Source organism: Canis aureus, chromosome 8, assembly GCF_053574225.1.
Source record: "Canis aureus isolate CA01 chromosome 8, VMU_Caureus_v.1.0, whole genome shotgun sequence".
Taxonomy (NCBI): Eukaryota; Metazoa; Chordata; class Mammalia; order Carnivora; family Canidae; genus Canis; species Canis aureus.
In genome coordinates, this window is record NC_135618.1 from 51,666,065 (window position 1) to 51,689,194 (window position 23,130).

The 23,130-nt window shown below is 43.2% G+C and overlaps 1 long non-coding RNA gene across 3 annotated transcripts in view; it reads left to right on the forward strand.

The window, feature by feature from the left end:
- LOC144318125 (uncharacterized) overlaps positions 1-19,426 on the forward strand; it is a 36,651-nt gene extending 17,225 nt beyond the window's left edge. Inside the window, exons 6-7 of one of the 3 annotated variants that reach the window (XR_013383968.1) lie at positions 17,898-17,991; positions 19,029-19,426. This is a non-coding gene — a long non-coding RNA (uncharacterized LOC144318125). The remainder of the gene's footprint in view (positions 1-17,897; positions 17,992-19,028) is intronic. The other 2 variants (XR_013383967.1, XR_013383969.1) reach the window with 2 other exon arrangements.
- The last annotated feature ends 3,704 nt before the right edge of the window (positions 19,427-23,130 follow it).

Consider the following 23,130-nt stretch of genomic DNA (forward strand, 5'->3'; position numbering starts at 1 on the left):
CTTATATAAAAATAGAACTCTGACCCTCAGTCTGCAGCTCTGGAAACCAACCTATTTTCTATAGTAACCAGCTTGGGAACCAAACAACAGTTCCTGTAACAATTGGCCCCAAAAGGCCAGGATTTGATTAGTAACTGACGGCTTCCTTGAGTTTTGTCCCTGCTTCTATCTCAGAACCAACCAGAGAAAGCCGAATGTTGAGAAAGACTCACCAATCCCATAAGATGCTCTGCTTCTAGTTAGCCCACTTTTTTTTTTTTTTTAAGTTAGCCCACTTCTGAAGTCATCATGCCAACAGCCTCCAATGGGAACACACCTGGATCCCTTATTTATTTATTTATTTATTTATTTATTTATTTATTTATTTATTAAGATTTTATTTATTTATTTATGAGAGACACAGAGAGAGAGGCAGAGACACAGGCAGAGGGAGAGGCAGCTCCATGCAGGGAGCCGGATGTGTAACTTGATCCCCAGGCCTGAGGATCAGGCCCTGAGCTAAAGGCAGATGCTCAACCGCTGAGCCACCCAGGAGTCCCATTATTTATTTATTTTTAATAAAGTTTTAATAATTTTTTCACTTTCATCTTTTGAATAGGTTTCACACCCAAAGTGGGATTTTTTTTTTTAAAGATTTTATTTATTTATTCATGAGAGACACAGAGAGAGAGAGAGAGAGAAGCACAGACACAGGCAGAGGAGAAGCAGGCTCCACGAAGAGAGTCTGACATGGGGCTCGATCCTGGGTCTCCAGGATCACCCCCTGGGCTGAAAGCAGCGCTAAACCGCTGAGCCACCCAGGCTGCCCCCAATGTGGGATTTAAACTCACAACCCTGAGATCAAGAGTCGATTGCTCTACCAACTGAATCAGCCAAGTGCCCCCTCCCCCTACTTTTTTTTTTTTTTTTTACAATAAAGCTTTCCCACTCCTCTGTCTGCCTTTGAGACTCTGCCAAAACACAAATAATGGTGGCCAATTCCCTTGCCATAGCCAGCTCTGAGTAAATAGCATTGGTTTGTTCTCCTTTGGATAGTCTTTGTTTATTTTCACAACCTCCATCCTCTGGGCAGGTCCGGGCGGGCACACAGACCATTGATGGTGTGAACACTTATTGCTGAGGGGGGGCCCGTGTGGTCCTTCCACAGACCCCTGCTGGGACACTTGGGCCCACAGCACACTCTGCTCTTAGCCCAGCCACGGTCTCTCTAGAACATCACACCTGCCCACAGTGGCCAGCTCACCATGTCTACCTGGAACCCACAAGTCCCCTGGGACTCAAGGTGTCCCAGACCTACAGGTTACCTCCTCTGTTCCTTTTGCAGCTCTTCACCTGGTTTCCACACCCAGTATCACCGCAGGGCCCTGCCTGGAGTGTAGGAGTCAGCCTACCTCTCCTCCCTCTCACTCTCCCCAGCATATAATCCATCTATAAGTCCTATTGGTTCTATTCCAGAATGCCCAGTGAATCCGCCCCTTCCTCTGGCTCCATTCCTGGGTGATTTCTTCAGTGCAGCAATAGCTCAGAACTGGTCTAGTTACCTTCAGTTTGGGCTCCTCCAAAATAGCCAGGGGACATTTTCCCAAACAACCTACTTCTGCCTAGGAGACTTCTCTGCATAGCAGCCTCCCAGTCACCATCATGTGAAAGTCTGAACTCTAGAAAGAGGCTTTCTGGAGCCCCCAGACCTGGTCCCTGCCCACTGTTCCAGCTTCAACTCCGGTATAGTCCGCAGCACTGCCTGCCCTGACCGCTGCACCGGTGCCTCTCCCTCCCCTTGCCTTGGCAGGTGGCTCCTCTTTTTCAAGCTCTGATGATTCACTTTCTCAATAGTGAGCTGCCTTGCTGCTGCCACAGTCATCCTGACACCAGATCATTCTGGGCTTATTACAATACAGTGAGATTTGCTGGTTAGTCCCCTTCTTTCCCTGCGGTATATCAATTCCTTGAAGGCAGGAATTTTTGTTTTTCACCTTTGTGCTCTCGGAACCAAATCTAATGCCTGGCACTTGACAAATATCAAAATGTCAATATTTGCTGAGTGAATGTTTGCTAAAGGAAAGAGCTGTATTGGGGCTGGATTACCCAACTGAGTTTAGGACCAAGAGCCAAAGAGGGGAACCCCCCCCCCCAAAGAATGTGATATTTGATAGTTGGATCAAAGCAATGTGAAGTTGTTATTCTGAGAAAATAGAAGAAAGGAAAATTTTGTGCACTTCCTTACACTCCTTTTGCTATCCAGAGGGTTTCCTCTCCATTATTATGTTCCCAATATTATTTGTAATAATTGACATACGAAGCTTGGTTTTGAGTACATTTTAGGAATATCAAGGATGAACAATAATAGAACCTTTTATTAGATTTTTTTGGACCCATGGGAGAGACTTCTTTCCTATTTCTTCCCTTCCTTCCAAAAAAACCTCTTACCCTCTATTAAGTAAATGTTTTTCATGTGTTTCCCTCTTTGCCTGGTTTCTGTGAAGGTCAGAGCCACACTTGTGGTCCATATTTTATTATTGTATAGTACCCTAGCACATGCATTTCTGACTACTATCTTTTAGGATTATTATTATTACACCTTTGTTTTTCTTCTTGATTTCTTTATCTTTATTTTTCAAGATTAACTGTATTATGGTTGTTGTTTTAATTGATAGTCTTTCTTTTCTTGTCTTGTCTTTCTTCCTTTTTAAGTTTATTAAAGTAATCTCTATACCCAATATGGGGCTCAAACTCACAGCCCCGAGATCAAGAGTTGTGTACTCAGGATGCCTGAATGGCTCAGCCATTGAGCATCTGCCTTAGGTCATGATCCTGGGATAGAGACCCACATCGGGCTCCTCGTGGGGAGCCTGCTTCTTCCTCTGCTGTGTCTCTGCCTCTCTCTCTGTGTCTCTCATGAATAAATAAATTTAAAAAAATCTTTAAAAATAAAAAATATTAAATTAAAATTAAAAACAGAGTCATGTGCTCTTCTGACTGAGCCAGCCAGGTATCCCTAGACTTTTTTTTTCTTTAATATTTATTTATTTATTCATGAGAGACACAGACTGAGAGAGAGAAGCAGAGACATAGGCAGAGGGAGAAGCAGGCTCCCCATGAGGAGCCCAATGTAGGACCCCATCCCTGGATCACGACCCCAGCCGAAGGCAGGCACCCAACTGCTGAGCCACCTGGGTGTCCCTAGATTTTATTTTTCAGAGCAGCTTTACACTAAAGAGCAGGTTTAGAGAAAAATTGTACTCTCTGCTCTGTACATTCTGCTCAATAATTCTCTCTTCCCTTAAATGTCCTCTGTTATTAACAACTTATATTGGTGTGGTACCTTTGTTAAAGTTGAGGAGCCAAAATTGGCATGTTATTGTTAACTAAAGTTAGTTATTTATATTATGTTTCACTCCTTGTGGTGTGCAGTTCTATGGGTTTTAACAAATGCAAAAAATGTCATGTACACACCCTTTCAGTATTGCACAGAATAGTTTCACCGCCCCCAAAAAATCCCCCATGCTTCAACTATTCATCCCTCCTCCCACCATCTTGCTGTTGCTTTTGTTTCTATCTTGAACTGCCTAAGGACGAAGAGGAATCATAATCATCTTATCCTATCATCCTCTTATGAAAACTTTCAGAGACCTCTAAAATTCAGGAAGAGGATACAATGAGTAGCCATGCACCTTCCACCTGGATTGAACAATTGTTAACATTCGTCATTTTTTGCTCTCTGTTATTTATTTATTTTTGTTTTTATTGGACTTAATTCTTCATTTTTGAGACCCAACTGAAAGGAAATTGCAGGCATTGTGGACACTTGATCCGTAAATACGTCAGCATGTGTGTTATAGGAATAAAGACATTCTCCTACACGATCTCTGGGCATTATCCAGCACAAGGGAATTAATGATAATTCTGGACTGTGTCTCCTATGCAGTCCACATCTGAATCTCCCCAGTTGTCTTTAGAATACCTTTGAGACTACTTCATTTTCTCAAACCAGGATGCCGTTAAAACTCAAGTGTGCCAGGTATTATGGTCTCTTGAATTTCTTTTTATCCAGAACACTCCTCTCATCTCTTTCCATCTTTCCCTTTTTCATATTAATGTAAAAAAATGTAAAAAGCACACATAAGATTTGCCATTTTAACCATTTTTAAGTGTACAGTTGAACAGCGTTAAGTTCTTCACATTATTGTGCAGCTATCACCACCCTCCATCTCCAGAACTTTTCATCTCACAGAACTGAAACTTGGCATCTGTTACACATTAACTTCCTGTTTTCCTCCTCCCAGCCCCTGGCAACCACTGATCTACTTACTTTCTCAATGACATGGACTTTTTTTTGATACAAAAAAGGCTGTACATATTTAATGTATGTATCTTGAGTTTGAAGTTAAGTTTACATCTGTGAAACTGTCACAGTTAACAGTGACGTAACCATGACCATTGCTTCTAAAAGTTTTCTCTCTCCTTTTATTCGGTGAAAATAATATTTTTTAAAGATTTTTAATTTTATTTAATGTTATTTTATTTTTTAAAAGATGTTATTTATTTATTTATTCATTCATGAAAGACAGAGAGAGACAGACAGACAGACAGACAGAAAAAGAAGCAGGCTCCATGCAGGGAGCCTGATGTGGGACCTGATCCTGGGACTCCAGGATCACACTCTGGGCCAACGGCAGTTGCTCAACCACTGAACCACCTGGGTGTCCCAAGATTTATTTATTTTAAAGAGACAGAGACAGAGACAGAGACAGACAGACACAGAGAGAGCACATAAGCCAGAGGGGCAAAGGGAGAGAGAATCTTAAGCAGATTCCTTGCTGAGTGCAGAGCCCAATTTGGGGCTTGATCTCATGACCCTGAGATCACAACCAGAGCCAAAACCAAGAATCCCATGCTTAACTGACTGACTATGCCACCCAGGTGACCCGACTTAGTGATAAAAATATTTAACATAAGATCAACCCTCTTAACAAATTTTTAAGAATACGGTATCATTAACTATATGTATAAGCACTACATGCTGTACAGTAGATTTCTAGGACTTTTCTGTCTTGCATGCCTGAAACTCTGTTCCCTTAGATCAACAACCTCCTGGATTCCCCTTCTTTCTAGCCCCTGGAAACCACCATTCCACCCTGCTTCTGAGTTTGACTCTTTTAGATTCCCGATATGAGTGGAAACCTTTAGTATTTGTTCTTCTGTATCTGGCTTATTTCACTTAGCATAATGTCCTTCAAGTTCATCTATGTTATAGAATTGATATCAATCCTTTTTAAACCCTTCCAAAAAATAGAAGAGGGAACACTCCCAAACTCATTTTATGAGGCCAGCATCACTGTGATATCAAAGCCGGACAAAGATTTTTTTTTTTTTTTGGACAAAGCTATGATAAGAAAACTATAGGCCAATATCCCTGATGAATTTAGGTGCTAAACTCCTCATCATGGTATTAGCAAATTGAATTCAACAACACATTATAAGAGGGGCACTTGGGTAGCTCAGTAGTTGAGTATCTGTCTTTGGCTCAGGTTGTGATCCCAGGGGCCTGGGATCAAGTCCTGCATCGGGCTTCCCTAGGGGAGCCTGCTTTTCCCTTTTCCTGTGTCTCTGCCACTCTCTCTGTATCTCTCATGAATAAACAAAATCTTATTTTAATATTTTTTTATTAAAATAAAATTTTGAGAGAGAGAGGCAGAGACATAGGCAGAGGGAGAAGCAGGCTCCCTGTGGGGAGCCTGATGTGGGACTCGACCCCAGAACCCTGGGATCATGCCCTGAGCCGAAGGCAAACGCTCAACCCCTGAGCCACCCAGGTGCCCCAGTAAACAAAATCTTAAAAAAACCCACATTATAAGAATCATACACCTTGACAAGATGGATTTATCCCTGGGATATAAGGATAGTTTAACACACCCAAACCAATCAGTGAGATAACACCACAATTATAGAATGAAGGATAAAAATCACATGATCATCTCAATTGATGCAGAAAAAGCATCTGATAAAATTCAATATATCTTTTCATGATAAAACATATCTGGGGATCCCTGGGTGGCTCAGTGGTTTGGTGCCTGCCTTCGGCCCAAGGAGTGATCCTGAAGTCCCGGGATCGAGTCCCACATTGGGCTTCCTGCATGGAGCCAGCTTCTCCTCTGTGTCTCTGCCTCTCTATCTGTGTGTCTCTCATGAATAAATAAATAAAATCTTTAAAAAAAAATCTGAACAAATTAGATATTTAAGGAATTTACTCTGACACAATAAAGACCACATAGGAACAGCCCACAGGTAACATCTTACTCATTGGTAAAAAACTAAAACTTTTCTTCTAAGAGCAGGAATAAAATAAGAATACCTACTCTCACCATTCCTATTCAAACAGTACTGCAAGTTCTAGCCAGAGCATAGACATGAAAAAGAAATAAAAGACATCTAAATGGAAAGGAAGAAGTAAAATTATCTCTGTTTTCAGATGACCTGATGCTATAGGAAGAAAACCCTGCACATACATACATATACACACACAGATTAGAACTAACAAATTCATTAAAGTTGGAGGATAGAAAACCAACATAGGAAAATTCAGCAGTGTTTCTTTTCTTAAATATTTTATTTATTTATTCATGAGAGACAGAGAGAGAGAAAGAGGCAGAGACACAGGCAGCGGGAGAAGCAGGCTCCATGCAGGGAACTTGATGTGGGACTCAATCCCAGGGCTCCAGGATCAGGCCCTGGGCCGAAGGCGAAGCTAAACCGCTGAGCCACCCAGGCATCAGCAGTGTTTCTTTACACTAACAAGGAGCTTTCTGAAATGAATAACATTAACTTTTCAAAGAATCAGGTGTTAACTCTCTTGCCTGTCCTTTGGACAAACTGGGAGTTAGTTCTTTTTTTTTTTTTTTTGGGAGTTAGTTCTATAGGCTTAATAGGATTCAGGCTGTCTGGGGGTAAGAACACTTCTTAGATGATTCGTCCCTTATCAGAAAGGTAAGAAGGCATTATAGGCTGCAATATTTTAAGGGTTTAAGAAAAAAAATAAAATAAAGGATTTAAGGTTCCCAAAGGACTTAATCCAGTCTTGAGTTGAATGAAATCTCTGCCCTGCTAGTCCCACACACCAAAGGTCTCCAAGTTGATATCTCTACAGTTTCTGTAATTGTTTCCAGCAAACTTCATGCCGAATTTTCTCCCAGCCACTGTATCCTGCCTTCAAAACCAACATTAATCTTAGCAGCCAAGGATGAAAAGGAAATATTCAATTCAATTAACTGCAAATGCCCCCTTACCATCCCCTGCCTCTCTCTCTCATATTCAGAAGACTGCTTTAATCTCAAGATGCGTTTTTATCCTTTATTTTTTTTTTTGATCACTAAATGGATATGAAGTTCTTTACTTTGATGTTATCATTCTGGATGCATTTTCCTTCCAAAGGTGTTAAAGTAGACAATTTCAGAAAAGTTCAAAGAGCCATCTTGAGATCTAGCACCAGATTTAAGCATTATCTCTAGCTCATTAATCAGAAACATAGATGTCTAAATTAGCTTACATTCTATACAGAAGGAAACACAAATGGAAAATACTCATATCTCTGTGTGAGTTGGAAAAGGCTGGAGTAGGGGGCTGGTAATAATGATTATAAAAATAGCTGCTATTCACTGGACACCTGCCATATATCTGGCTGCATGAAGTTTTTTCCAGCAGTTCTCTGATTCTCCAACACCAACTGGCTGTCCAACAATTCAGTTCTAATGCTACCTGGAGTTAGTGTCAGATCCCACAAGTTAAAAAGCTATGTCCCCATAAGATTGCCCCCACTTTTTTTTTTCCCACTTTTTTTTAAGATGTTATTTTTAAATAATCTCTACACCCAAGATGGGACTCAAGCCTACAACCCTGGGATCAAGAGTCACACACTCCACTAACTAAGCCAGCCAAGTGCCTCAGGACTGCCCCCACTCTATTTATTTATTTTTAAAGATTTTATTTATTTATTTAAGAGGGTGAGCAAGAGAGAGAGAGAACACAAACTGGGGAAGAGGTAGAGGAAGATGGAGAAGCAGGCTCCCCACTGAGCACTCGATCCCAAAACCCTGGGATCATGTACCTGAGCTGAAGGCAGAGGCTTAACTGACTGAGCCACCCAGCTGCCTCTATTTATTTATTTTTAAAAGATTTATTTATTTATTTTAGCAAGAGAGAAAGCGGGGGGAGGGGCAAAGAGAGAGGGAGAGAAGCAGACTCCCCACTCAGCACGGAGCCTGACATGGGGCTCTATCTCATGACCCTGAAATTATGAGCATAAAATCATGACCTGAGTGGAAATCTAGAGTCAGACACTGAAACCAACTGCACCACCCGGGCGCCCCTGCCCCCACTTTAGACACCAGGCACAAGTCCCGGTTCACCCACAACTTCTGACCAACTGGCTATAAATTCAGGGGTTCTTACAACTTCCTCCTCAAGTTTAATAATTTGCTAGATGTTTTAGAGAATTCAGGAATATGTGTCACTTATTTATATTAATTTATTACAAAGGATAAAAGTCAGGAACAGACCGGTAGAAGAGATGCACAGGCAAAGTATGGAAGGAGAAGTGCATGGAGTGTCCATGCTCTCCTCAGGTGTGCCACCCTCCCAGCATCTTGATATGTTCACCAACTCAAAAGTTCACCTATCGCACCACCACTGCATGTTCCAGTGTTTTTACACAGCTTGATCTCTAGCTCCCTGCTCCTCTTCCCTCCCTGTAGGTCAGCAGGGGGGCTGAAAATTTCCACCTTTAAGCACAAGCTTGGTCTTTGTGGCAACCTGCCCCATCCTGAGGCTATTGAAGGGTCCCACCCATAATCACTTTATTAGCATAAACTCAGACTTGATGAAAGGGGCTTGTTAGGAATAACAAAGGATGCTCCCATCACTCTGGAGACTACAAGAGAATTTGGAGCTCTGTGCCAGGAACCAGAGACAAAGATCAAATATAATTTTTATTGGGACGCCTGGGTGGCTCAGCGGTTGAGTGTCTGCCTTTGGCTCAGGGAGTGATCCCGGGGTCCTGGGATTGAGTCCCACATCGGGCTCCCTGCGTGGAGCCTCCTTTTCCCTCTGCCTCTGTCTCTGCCTCTCTTTCTCTCTCTTGTGTGTTTCTCATGAATAAATAAATATAATCTTAAAAAAATATATATTTTTTATTATATCACACACTGGTACATATTTTCTGATTATCTACTCTATGACAAGTGCTGGAGATAGAATGGAGGGTTGCAGGGGAGGACAAGAAATACATGGTTCTTCCCTTCACTGAGATTGTAGTTTAGTGGAGGAGACAGATAAGTAAATAGGCAATTACAATTCATTTTAATCAGTGGTATTGTTAAAGAAGGAAAAAAAAAGAGAGAGACAATAGGCCCAAAATGGACTCATTTGTGCAAAGCCCCATGTCAGCAAACCAAGATTTAATATCTAACTTAATTGCAACTTCAGCCTCACCCAGGAATGTAACCTTCAACCATCAACATGAAATCAACTGGTTAGTGCTAGTGAGGTAATTTGCTTGGTGGAAGCCCCCTTTCCCCTAAAGAAGATGACCTTGCCTGCCAATTCATTCTTTGTTAGAAAACTTAGCTTTTCTGCCCTCTTCGCCTATAAGAACCTCCCATTTTGTATGACTCATTGGACCTTCTTCCTATTTGTTTGTGGGGATGCTGCTGGATTCATGAATCATTGAATGATACCAGTTTGCTCTTTCATGTTTACTTGATTGACTTTTTTTTTTTTTTTTTTTTAATTTATTTATGATAGTCAGAGAGAGAGAGAGAGAGAGAGAGAGAGAGAGGCAGAGACACAGGCAGAGGGAGAAGCAGGCTCCATGCACCGGGAGTCCGATGTGGGATTCGATCCCGGGTCTCCAGGATCGCGCCCTGGGCCAAAGGCAGGCGCCAAACCGCTGCGCCACCCAGGGATCCCTGACTTTTGTTTTTTAAGAGTATGAAGAAGATGGGTGCCTGGTGGTTCAGTTGGTAGACATGTAATCTTGATCTTGGGGTTGTGAGTTCAAGCCCCACACTGGGCTTGAGCTTTCTTAAAAATAAAAAAAGGGGGACGCTTGCGTGGCTCAGTGGTTGAGCATCTGCCTTTTGCTCAGGGTGCCATCCCGGGGCTCTGGGATCCAGTCCCACATCAGGCTCCCTGCCTGGGGCCTGCTTCTCCCTCTGCCTGTGTCTCTGTGTGTCTCTCTGTGAGAGACACGAATAAACAAATACAATCTTAAGAAAAAAAAAACAAGAGAGAGAGTATGAAGATAGTAAAAGAGTGGGATGCATGGAGGAAAAGCTGTGAAGGGTGAGGGGCAAAGGTAAAAGATAAGAATAGAGTACTTGAAAAAAAAAAAGAACAAAGTACTTGAAACTACACTGGTTCTGAAAACTGAATATTCCCATGCAAAAGAATCAAGTTGGTCTTAATTTAGCACCATATGCAAATTAAAATAAAGTGAATTAAAGATCTAAATGTAGGGGATCCCTGGGTGGCTCAGCGGTTTGGCGCCTGCCTTAGGCCCAGGGTGTGATCCTGGAGACCTGGGATCGAATCCCACGTCGGGCTCCCTGCATGGGGCCTGCTTCTCCTTCTGCCTGTCTCTGCCTTTCTCTTTCTGTGTCTCTCATGAATAAATAAATAAAATCTTCAACAACAACAACAACAACAACAAAAAAGACATCTAGAGATGGATGGTAGTGAGGGTCGCACAACAATATGAATATTAATGCCACTGAACTATCCACTTAAAAATGGTTCAAATGGTCAATGTTTTAAAAATGATTTTATTCATTTATTTTACAGAGAGAGAACACAAGCAGGGGGAGCAGCAGGCAGAAGGAGAGGGAGAAGCAGGCTCCCTGTCAAGCGGGGAGCCCAATGCAGGGCTCCATCCCAGGATCCTGGGATGATGACCTGAGCCAAAAGCAGGCACTTAACCAATTGAGCCACCCAGACACCCCTCAAATGGTTAGTTAATATATATCTTACCATAATTAACAACAACAAAGTAGGACAATAACACGTGTTGATGAAGATATGGAGAAATTGAAACCCTCAAATACTGCTGATGAGATTGCAAAATGGTGTCACCAGTTTAGGAACAGTGCCGCTAAAGGGTGAACATAGAGTTACCATTTGACCCAGCAAATTCCTACATGTATATACCCAAGAGAAATGGGTATATATGCCCACATAAAAACTTGTACTTACCTGTTCATTGCAGCATTATTAATAATAGCCAAATATGGAACAAGTCCAATGTTCATCAACTGATTAATAGGCAAATGAAATGTGATATATCCATACAACAAAATAATATTCATCCATAAAAAAGAATGAAGTACTGACACATGCTATAGTATGAATGAAACTTGAAACATTTTTTTTTTTTAATTTTTATTTATTTATGATAGTCACAGAGAGAGAGAGGCAGAGACACAGGCAGAGGGAGAAGCAGGCTCCATGCACCGGGAGCCCGACATGGGACTCGATCCCGGGTCTCCAGGATCGCGCCCTGGGCCAAAGGCAGGCGCCAAACCGCTGCGCCACCCAGGGATCCCGAAACATTTTGTTAAGGAAGAAAAACCAGGGACGCCCTTGAGCATCTGCCTTTGGCTCAGGTCGTGATCCCGGAATCCGGGATCAAGTACCGCATGGGGCTCCTTGCGGGGATCCTGCTTCTCCCTCTGCCTGTGTCTCTGACTCTCTGTGTGTCTCTCATGAATAAATAAAATCTTAAAAAAAAAAAAAAAAAGGAAGAGAAGCTGGACACAAAAGGCCCTAGGCTGCTAAGTTCTACGTATGTGATGTGTCCAAAAAAAGGCAACTCTATAGAAATGGGAAGTAGACTAGTAGTTGCCAGGGGCTGGGCGAGGGGGCAATGGGGAATGATTACTAATGAGGATGTGTTTGTTTTGGGCTAATGAAAATGTTCTGGAATTAGACAGTGATGGATGCACGTCTTTGTGAATAAGCTAAAAACCACAGAACTGTACATTTTAAAAAGGTGAATGTACAGTATGCAAATTATATCTCAATTTTTTAAAAGATTTTTAATTTATTTATTCATGAGAAACACACAGAGGGAGAGGCAGAGACATAGGCAGAGGGAGAAGCAGGCTCCATGCAGGGAGCCTGACGTGGGACTTGATCCTGGGACTCCAGGATCATGCCCTGGGCCGAAGGCAGGCGCCCCCTGACCGCTGAGCCACCCAGGGATCCCTCTCAAATTTTTTTTTAAACTGAAAAAAGACTCATCTGGAGATCTTGTTAAAAATGCAGATTCTGAGTCATTAGGTCTGGGGCTGGACCTCAGATTCTGCATTTCTAACCTATTCCTGGGTTATGCAGACGTTGATGGTCTTGGAGCATACTAAGTGGCAAGTCCAGGCGGTAGCCTGCTCTTGATTTAGCAGTTCACTTTACACAGCCAACAGCTCTGTCCCCTGAGCTCCTGAAAGGGCAGCTGCCCAAGAACAGAACTCTGAAGTCAAATGCACTTGAGCCCCTCAGTGGCTCAGAATAATACACACAGTCACTGTAATTGGACAGTGTCATGAGATCAATGTCTCCTGCTATGCAAACAATCTCTGTGGCTTGGCCTGAGCATTTACTAGCAGCAAGAGACCATTACACAGCAGTCGCCTTGTATTATAGCCTCAGCACACACATAAAATGTACAAATAAAATAAAATAAAGGGAAAGTTCACAGAGTGATTTAAGTTACTATTTCTTATGACTGAGCACAAAGTCAGTATGCTGATACTTTCCATAGATCTTTTGGTTATAATTATTAATCCCATGCCAAGAAACCTCAGTTCTTTCAATTTTATGTCCATAGCCCATGCTTCTGAGGGCTGGTTTTAATTTCTTCCTTGAAGTCTGGAATAATGTTATAGTGGAAAGATAGACCCAATGGGAATGATTGAATCCCAGGTGAAAATCCATTGAAAGAGCCATACACTAAAACCAAAGGCCAACTAACACTCAAAGAAATATCCTCCTTTTCCAGAAATGATCCTGTGTGGGAGGGTAAAAAGAAAGTGATTGATGTTTATTAAATATCTAATAGGTACCAGGCACTCTTCGTGTGTTAACTTGTTTATATTTGTTAAGAATGCTTTTGAGTACAAGTAACGATATGTGACTATAATGGATGTATTCATTAGCTATTGCTGGAAAACAAACAATACCCAAATCTCTGTGGCATATGATAGCCAACATTTTTTTCTGACTCATACATGTGTGGATTGGCTGAAGGTGACTATTGTAGGTTGGGTTAGTGCCAGGCCATGAATTTAAGTCCTGTTTCCCACATCTCCTTCTGAGACCCATAGGTTTCTCAAGGCATGTTCTTTTCATGGAGATGGCGAAAGCAAAAGGGCAACACAAGCTTCACAAGCATATATATTTTAAGGCCCTGCTTACATTTCATCAGTCAATATCCCATTATACAATGCAAATCACATGACGAAGACCAAAGTCAAGACATGGGGAGGGACACCCTCCATGAGGCTAATATAGATGGATAATTCTAATACAGGGCAGGAAATAATTGGAACTGATCTTCCGATATACCTGTGTGGCTTAGTCAAATAGCCATTTCTGGTTGGTTTGTTTCTTTTCAAACAGGGAGTCTGAAAGCAGGCAGGTGGCCCATGCCTGGGGAAGTATTCAATAATAATGCTAACCCAGGCCTTTCCTCTTTCCTTTCTGCCATCTTCAGCATGCTGGATTTGCCTTCATGAATAAATTTCCATGATTGTGACATGGCTGCTCCACTTGCAGCCCTATATCTGTATTGCCAGTAGGAACTAACAGGAAGCAGAAAGGGACAGGGCCTGATTTCACAAGGCAAAAGTTTTCCCAGAAGCTTTCTTCAGCTTATTAATCTTTGTTTTGTTTTTTAAAGATTTTATTATTTTATTCATGAGGGACACAGGGAGAGGCAGAGACACAGGCAGAGGGAGATGCAAGCTCCTTACATGGAGCCAGATGTGGGACTCGATCCTAGGACCCCAGGATCACAACCTGAGCCAAAGGCAGACGCTCAACCACTGAGCCACCCAGGCGTCCTGGGATGAATATTTTTTGAAGATTTTACTTTCAGGTAATCTCAAACTCACAACCCCAAGATTAAGAGTCACATGCCCCACTGCCTGAGCCATGATGAATTCTTTTTTATTTTATTTTTTTGCCATGATGAATTCTTATAAGAATTCATTTGAGATGAAACCTTATAAAATCTCAAGAAGTGGGCAGCCCTGGTGGCGCAGCGGTTTAGCGCCGCCTGCAGCCCAGGGCTTGATCCTGGAGACCCTGGATCAAGTCCCACGTCAGGCTCTCTGTATGATGCCTGCTTCTCCCTCTGCCTGTGTCTCTGCCTCTCTCCCTCTCTGTCTCTATGAATAAATAAATAAAATCTTTAAAAAAAAAAAGTCTCAAGAAGTAGGCACATTTTTAAGGTTTTATTTTTTTTTAAGATTTTATTTATTTCTTTGAAAGAGAGAGAGAGAATGAGCAGGGGGGAGGGGCAAAGGGAGAGGAAGAAGCAGACTTGCTGCTGAGCAGGGAGCCCAATATGAGGCTTGATCCCAGGACCCTGAGATCATGACCTGAGCCAAAGGCAGACACTTAACCCACTGAGCTACCAAGGCACCCCGTGTTTAAGGTTTTAAGTATGCTTTGCCAAACTGCTCTGCATAAAGGATGCCCTAATTTACCCTACCACATTCTGTCCCACTGGAATATAAGCTTCATGAAGATAGAGACTTTGCTGTGCTCATTTCTGTAGACACAACATTTACAGAAGTACTTAGGAAATAGATTCTCAATAAAAACATTCTAGGTGGGTTTGTCAAGAACTTTGGAGGGTCTGAGATCTTCTTCTACGTGCAAGTTAATAAGATGGCCCGCCAGGGGCGCCTGGGTGGCTCATTTGCTTAAGCAGCGGACTCTTGATTTTGGCTCAGGTCATGATCTCAGGGTCCTGAGGTGGAGATTGAGCCTCACCCACAGGAGGCTCCGCAGTCAGGGATTCTTTCCCTCTGCCCCACCCCCTACTCATGTGCTCTCTCTTTCTCTCTCTCTCTCAATAAAAATTAAATCTTTAAAAAAGGGGGGCACCTGGGTGGCTCAGTCGGTTGAGTGTCCAACTCTTGGTTTCAGCTTAGGTTATGATGTCAGGGTCATGAGACTGAACCCCCATTTGGGCTCTGTGCTCAGCACAGAGTCTGCTTGAAATTCTTTCCCCCTCTCTCTCTCCCTCCTCATCTGCTTCTCTATCCACTCTCACTTTCGCTCTTTCTGAAATAACAAAATCTTAAAAATAAAAATAAAGAATAAGATAGCCTGCCACATCTTCATGAATGCTAGCAGATAGCACAAGTCTCCTACATCAGAGACCAAAAGACAAGTATTCACTGCAAGAGCAATGACTGGTGTACCAGCATTTGTGCCAGTTTCCTGAGCCCCATTCCCAAAGGGCAGGGCAAAAGGAACAAGGGATGCCTGCATGTAATGGGATGCATTACAGAAAAAGAAGCTTAAGTTTAGGCCCCAAATAAAACTGCCTGGCTTTTGCCCAGAGGGAGACATTAGGATTCTACATTGGACAGTAAACAAATTTGTCCTTTGTTTTGGAAGGAGATACTATCTCTATCTTCCAGGGCTGTTTGCTATACCATCTTACAATGTGGAAAAGCTCCGTTCATAAAGCAAGCAGAAACACCTGAGACGCACAGAGAATTGTCTCCTAACAACGCCTGTTATTTCTACACTGTCATGGCTTTTGGCAAATTCTCCCATGAGTATGCCATTCCATTGGCCATTTTGATTCATCTGACCCACAGAAGGTAGAACCAAATCTATTTACTTTGCCTCAACAACATTTAATTAAGGTTACTGTTCACAGGACTCTAAGCAAAAGTATTGGCCTTGGCAATCCTCCCACCCCTGGTCCTGGACTCAGCTAGCTGAACAAATCCCATAAACCATCTGGATCTACCTTGGAAAGCCAGGTGGCTTTCTCCTTAAATTTTTGTACTGACCTTTCCTCTTGGCCCAAGGCATTGATCCAGATATAGCAGGATGTACTAGCAATTGCGCAGATCCCCCTGTGGCCTGCAGAAAGGAAGCCTAGGGCACTTACATCATCCATAACAACTCTGGCCAGTGAGTTGAGGCTGACCTGAAAGTCTTCCAAGGATGAGGTGGTATCATTTGATCACCAGCTAAAGTCAGGGACAAGTTTTATACCACCTGTTCTAATTGGATGACTTCCATTGCAGGGATAACTGCCCACAGGGTGTGAAAAAGAAGGAGCCAGCTATGGCTCTGGGAGTGGTAGGGTACCTCATTTGGGAGAGATCTCTGCTGATCTATGGAGGCTACAGGATCTACTTGTGATACTTCCTTAACACCTGAAGATATCTTATGACCACCCCTATGGTGTAAGTCATGGTGTTTTCAGGAGAGAGACAAATTAATGCCTGGCTTCCACACAAGAAGTGCACATGACCCTTGTGGAAAGAGAGCATTGCTTACAATTGTTGGGGCCTCCCACAATTGTCCCACATGGAACCCACACCAGTCAGAGGGTAGAGGATGACACTGTCTCAGACATCTCCTGGCCAGTGAGTAGACCCAAAGACACCAATACAGTTTGAATTGTTGAGGAATAACCAGAGAGCAGTGAGTCCTGTGCTGTCTGTCAGGCCACCAGCTGGGGCATTTCTCCCTGCACCATCCTCACACCCCTCCCCCCGCCCCCCCACAAATGACTGAGCAGTGACTGTGGGAATGGAATTGGAAAGAGGTTGACAGGTGTTTTGTGTGGGAGGCACAGGAGCTGGGGCCAAGCCTGGTGTTCCCAACAGATTTCTCAGTAAGGTTAAAGAGAACAGTGCTCATGAAATCATTATCAAAGGCTTCTCCTGGAGGGGGAGGCGGGGGAGGGGGGGGAGGGGTGGTTAACCCAGTAGACAGATCTAAGGCATTTGCGGCAGCTTGGAAATGAGGGCATTTCCCTTTGCTCTTCCTCAACGGCCACAAAATCAGTGTGTCCATTCCAGTGACTTCACCTTTTCAAATCATCTCCTGCTCACACAAAGCCCTCTTGTCTGAAAGGCTGGCGCGGGGACTAGGGCATTTTTATAAAACTTATTAGAGAACCACCACAGGCCCCACTTTAGGGTGCTACTCAAGGGGGACTCAGCGAGCAGGGGACCCAGTGAAATGTTCATTCTCTTTGTGATCTAGGACCATGTTAATCCAAAAAGAGAGTCCCGGTGGCTGAGGTAGAATGAAGTTGGATTCTTTTTGGCTCTCTTTGGCCAGGTTTCTACCCTATGATGGTTGATTTTATGTGTCAACCGACTGGGCCCCAAAGGGCCCAGACATTTGGTCAAACATTATTCCGTGTGTGTCTCAGGTGTTTCCAGATGATTTGAACATCTGAAGCAGTAGAATGAGTGAAGCTGATGGCTTGCCCCAGTGTGGGTGGGCCTCATCCAACCCACTGAAGATCTTAATAGAATAAATGACTAAGCAAGTAAGAATTCTTTCTCTCTGCTTGACTGTCTTCAAGCTGGGACACCAGTCTTCTCCTCCCTTTGGACTTGGAATGGAACTTATACCATCAGGTCTTCTGGGTCTCCAGCTTGCCTACAACATCTTAGAATTCTTAGCTTTCATAATTATACATATAGGATTTCTATTTCCTATTGTTTCTGTTTCTCCAGAGAACTCAGACTACACTCTAGGAAGGGATAGTCTGGGCTACCAATAGCACAGAAATGGTCAAGATGGAATTCTGAATTTTCAAAATAAGTCAAGCCACTCCCCCTTTCATTCTGATTGTTACTCAGGAAGCAGCCAAGAGTTGATGGTCACTTTCTGGGGACAGCTGTATTCAGGGACCAGACTGTCTGACTGACTCAGGACCAGAAAGAGGTGAGGAGGGTGAGTCAGAAATCTTTTTGAGTTGGCGGAGGACTCTATAATACCAGATGCTTATGTATGTTAAAGAGTACTGTGGGCTGAATTATGTCCCTTCAAAATTCATATGTTGAAGCCCTAACCCCTAGTGCCTTAGAATGTGATGGTATTTGGAGAGAGGGCCTTTTAAGAGGTAATTAAGTAAAATGAAATCATTAGGATAGGCCCTAATTAGGGGCATCTGGGTGGCTCAGTCAGTTAACTGAACTCAGGTCATGATCTCAGCATCCTGGGGTGGAGCTCTCCCTATGCTTTCGCTCTCTTGCTCTCTCTTTCTCTCTGTAAAATAAATAAATAAAATCTTTTTAAAAAAAGATTTATTTATTTATTATTTTATTTATGATATCTCTCTCTCTATATATAGATCTCTCTCTATATATAGATCTATATCTCTCTATATATAGATCTATATATAGATATAGATATCTATATGTCTATATCTATATCTATATATAGAGAGAGGCAGAGACACAGGAGGAGGGAGAAGCAGGCTCCATGCCGGGAGCGTGATGTGGGAGTCGATACCGGGACTACAGGATCGCACCCTGGGCCAAAGGCAGGCGCCAAACCGCTGAGCCACCCAGGGATCCTAAATAAAATCTTTTTTAAAAAAGGGTGGGCCCTTATTAAATTTATATATAATTTATATTGTTTGTATGTAAATATAAACTACCTCTGTGTCCCCAATAGCCACAAAATTTCCCCAGAAGCAGCCACTGTTTATTGTGTCACCTTGATCCCCTGGAATAAACCAGGAATAAACACCAGGGTGGGTAGGGGACAGGCTTCCATATCATCAGAGTCACTAAATATTGGGAGTTGGCATTCCAGAGGATCCTGACCAAGATTATTTATTGGCTTCTGAGTGTCTACTCTGTGGCTCGAGATTCCTGGTCAGGTCACTCAAACCAATGCCCCCAACTCCTATAAAGCAGCAGAAATCAGGAAGGTGAGAATCTCAAGTAAATCTCCCTCCTATTTTCTCTCTTTATATCCTGCAGGTAAGAAGGCCCTACTACTTAGAAACCCGAGTGCACTCCGAGTCCCCAGAGGAACATCACTCAACACAGTTGTCCAATTGTGACTGGTTAAAATAGCATGTAAGACTTTGAAAATGGACAGAGAAGACGGACACCTGCAGATAGAACAGAATGACTCAGAAGCATCCAGCATCCCTGCAGATTCGATGTATTTCATGAAAATAAATGAATAAAGATACATAGATACATGACTTGCCCAAGGCCATGTAGCCATTAGCTAGGTCTGGGGCTCAACACTAGGATGCCAGCTGAGCCTGCTGGAAACTTCTGCAGCACAGTATTGTTATCTGGAATGTCTTCCTTCGCTTAGCATGTGTCTGCCAGGACACTGCCTATACTAGAATAAAATGACTTCTTGACTTGTCTGTCTCTCCTACATGACTTCAACTCATGTGACATATTCTTTATTTTCAGCGACTCCCAATAGGATGCAAAGTCTTTTGAGGGCGAGGCTTTTTTCTAACTGATGTGAAATTCACATTAGTGAACCACTGTAAAGCGTACAACTCAGCGGCATTAGGGCCATTCATGTTTTCCAAGCATCATCCCTCTCTAGTTCTAAGACATTTTCATCACCAAAAGGAGACTCGGGTACTGGGGAAGCAATCCTTCCCATTATCCCCTCTAGCTCACACCTGGCAATCACTCATCTATGTTCTGTCTCGTGGGTTTGGCTATTCTGAACACTTCATACAAACGAAGTCCTCCCACATGTGTCTGGCCTCTTAACATGTTTTTGAGATTAACCACTCTGTTGTATGGATCAGTACTTCAGTTCTTTTTATGGGTGAATAATATTCCATGGTATGGATTAGCCACATTTTATTTATCCATTCATTTGCGGACATTTGGGTGTTCCTATCTTTTGGTGTCTGGGACATAGGGCAGGGTTTTTGTTTTTTGTTTTTGTCTACCCCTCCCCCCCTTTTTTTCCCCAGGGCCTAGAATGGAGGAAGGAAAGGTGGGCCAGGTGTTACTAATTTCCATCCTCCCTGATACTAATAGGCATTGCTAAAAGACTTGTAGATCTGAGATCAAAAGAATGAATGACCAGAGAAGCAATTATGGTAGAAGGCACTGTAAGGGAGGAAGGGAGGAACCAGAGAAAAGCTTTCTATTTTCTGCCTTTTGAACTTGAAGAAATGAATCATGATGGCCACAGAGAGACATTTATAAGCCTAATTCTCAGGAAGGAGGTTATTTATTAACTGACAACAAAGGCAAAACGATGCATTAAGATGTTGGGAGATTCACAGTAAATCAAAAATAGATGGAGAAGGCAGATCCTACCCAGGGGTCGAGCTCCAGGGAGAAAGTCATTGGAATCCAATTGTTTCCCCCACAGAGGACTTCATTAAATTGCTGAAATTACCAGGAGCCTATTGCAAAAAAAAAAAAAGAAAGAAAGAAAGAGCGAAGGGAGTAATTTCTCTTTAATTGTTCATGCAATTTGGAAGAAATTAAATTGCAATTACGTCGTTTACTTATGAGGAGACCGAGTGTGAACACCCTGTGGGAACCCCTATCAGCCTTTTGAAAACAAATGGTTTTTTTGCTCAGGAATGGTTCCCTGGGGACCTCCCGGGTCCTCGGCGGGTTGGGCTACTCTGGCGCGCCCTCTCCTGGCCACGTGCGGAAGGACGGACAATTGCCCTCCTGTTCCCTATCACAAGCAGGAACGGTCCATTTCAGTTGCACAAGGTAGGTGTGCAAATTCATTCACACTCAAACCGGAAAGTCTATCTCAGCATGTGCCACTTGGGGTGCAGGGAGGGCTGTCTAGGTCATCCCACGTTAAACATGGTCATTATAAATTAATTATGATTATGGTTACACTCTCAAGTAGTTCTGAATTATCTGAGTAGGAAAAGTCAGTTTCCCCCCACGTGCTTTCGCACATCCTAGGTGGGATCGCTTGGGTATTTCATAAAATTCCAGAATTTTCCATTTTCCTATATGCATATACAAGCATGTCACCATCTCCCCCTCCCCCAATTGGGATCACAATTTTATGTGCGGCTCGGCACTTTGCTTCTTCCTCAAGCCCCCCTCCCCCTTTTTAAAAGATTTTATTTATTTATTCATGAGAGACACACAGAGAGAGGCAGAGACATAGGCAGAGGAAGGAGCAGGCTCCATGCAGGGAGCCCGATGCAGGCCTCGATCCCAGGACCCTGGGATCATGACCTGAGCCAAAGGCAGATGCTCAAGCACTGAGCCACCCAGGTGCCCCTGCTATTTTTTTTAACGGAAGCTCTTTGCCCAAGTTGGGGCTTGCACTAAGGATATGGAGATCAAGAGCCAGACCGGTGCCCCTGCTATTTCTTTTTAATTACAATTGTGCAGCAGCAAATATCCTTGTATATTTACATGTTTTTGCAGGCCCCCATCTGGGCACATTGCTATGTAAATGATAAAGTGGCCATTGAGGACGGTGCTAGAATAAGATGTTCATTTCTATCTTTTTTTTTTTTGGAAGTCTGGGGTTAGAATCGTGCGCGAGAGGTTTGAGAACCCAGTGCTCTTCGACCTTCCTATTTCGAATTCTCCACCACAGCGGCCACCTTACGATCCCAACCTGGAAACTGCGCGCAATCATCTGGTCACATATGATAGGTCGGGACGTGGTCACGTGACCACGCCGGCGGCAAAGGAGGCCGGGAAATGTAGTCTTTCTTTTGGATGACCACGTGGTCAGGAAGGAAGAAGGCTGGAGAGGAGTTATAAGGGGCGAGTAGCCCTCCCGGATCAGCAGCGATAAGGGGGACCGAGATGAGGCTCCAAAATCAAGAGCTCTCCTTGAGGCGGACGTAACAGGATTTGGTGATTGAATGAATGAGAGGGATGAGAAAAGGGGAAGTAGCTTAGATGACAGCAGGGTTTCTTGTGCTTTAGGGAAACACCCCACCCCAGCGTGTTTTGTGCAGTATCTCCTGCAGCCACCGATCCCTGCCTGTCCTTCCCCCAGAAAATACAAAATCCCTGGTGGTTCTTTTCTTTTACCCAGCTCATTCGGGCTGCTCTCCACCCCCAAATGTACTGCCAGCTGCTGTTTACTTAGGAGATGAAAACTAATTTCGGTTTTAGCTTTAGCATAACCTAATCTCAAAGCAAATCAGCTGCTGCTGCCCAAGAACGATGGACTTCAGAGTGAAATAGAAATGACTTCTGACTTACAGGCTCCATGAAGTTATGCCACTGCACAATGCTACTGTGGAGTTAAAAATACTTCCAAAAAATATATATATACTTCCAAAAAGAAAAAAAAAAAAAGAAAGAAAAGAGGAAAGAAAGAAAAGAAAGGAAAGGAAAGAGGAAAGAAAAGAAAAAAGAAAAGAGAAAAAAGGAAAGGAAAGGAAAGAGGGAAGGGGAGTAGAGGGGAGGAAAAAGAAAAGCTTCCTCTGTAAATTCTGAAAACACCACGTTCAGTATATTTTTCTTCTCTATCTGGGATACCCTTCCTTCCACTCTGCCTCAATATCATCTTTTTTTTTTTTAAAATATATTTTATTTATCTATTTATTCATGAAACAGAGAGAGGCAGAGGCACAGGCAGAGGGAGAAGCAGACTCCACGCAGGGACTGAATCCCAGGACTCCAGGATCACACCCTGGGCCAAAGGCAGGCGCTAAACCGCTGAGCCACCCAGGGATTCCCTGCCTCAATATCATCTTATCAGTGACAAGTGGTTGATCTCCCCTTGAGCCCCCCCCCCCCACGTCAACCTCCTCAGAGTCACTGTTCTCTTTACCACTTTTGTCTTCAGCGCAGCACCTTATTTACAGTCTGACAAATAATAGGTTTACTTGGCAGGTGTTTTTTTTTTTTTTTATATGTCCTCACCCCTTTAGAATATTGCAAGCTCCATGAGGGCACCGACTTGCACGTTCTGGTCACTGCTCTCTCTGGTGCCTAGAACAGTGGAATACCTTGCATCTCTTTGCATAAAGGCCAGTGCTGGCAAAGGTGGAAGGTATGGGAAATGGACCCTTCAGATAAACTGCTAGTGGCAAAGTTGTTCAGGACCAATTTTCTGGAAAGCAATTTAGCCCGACTCTTATTC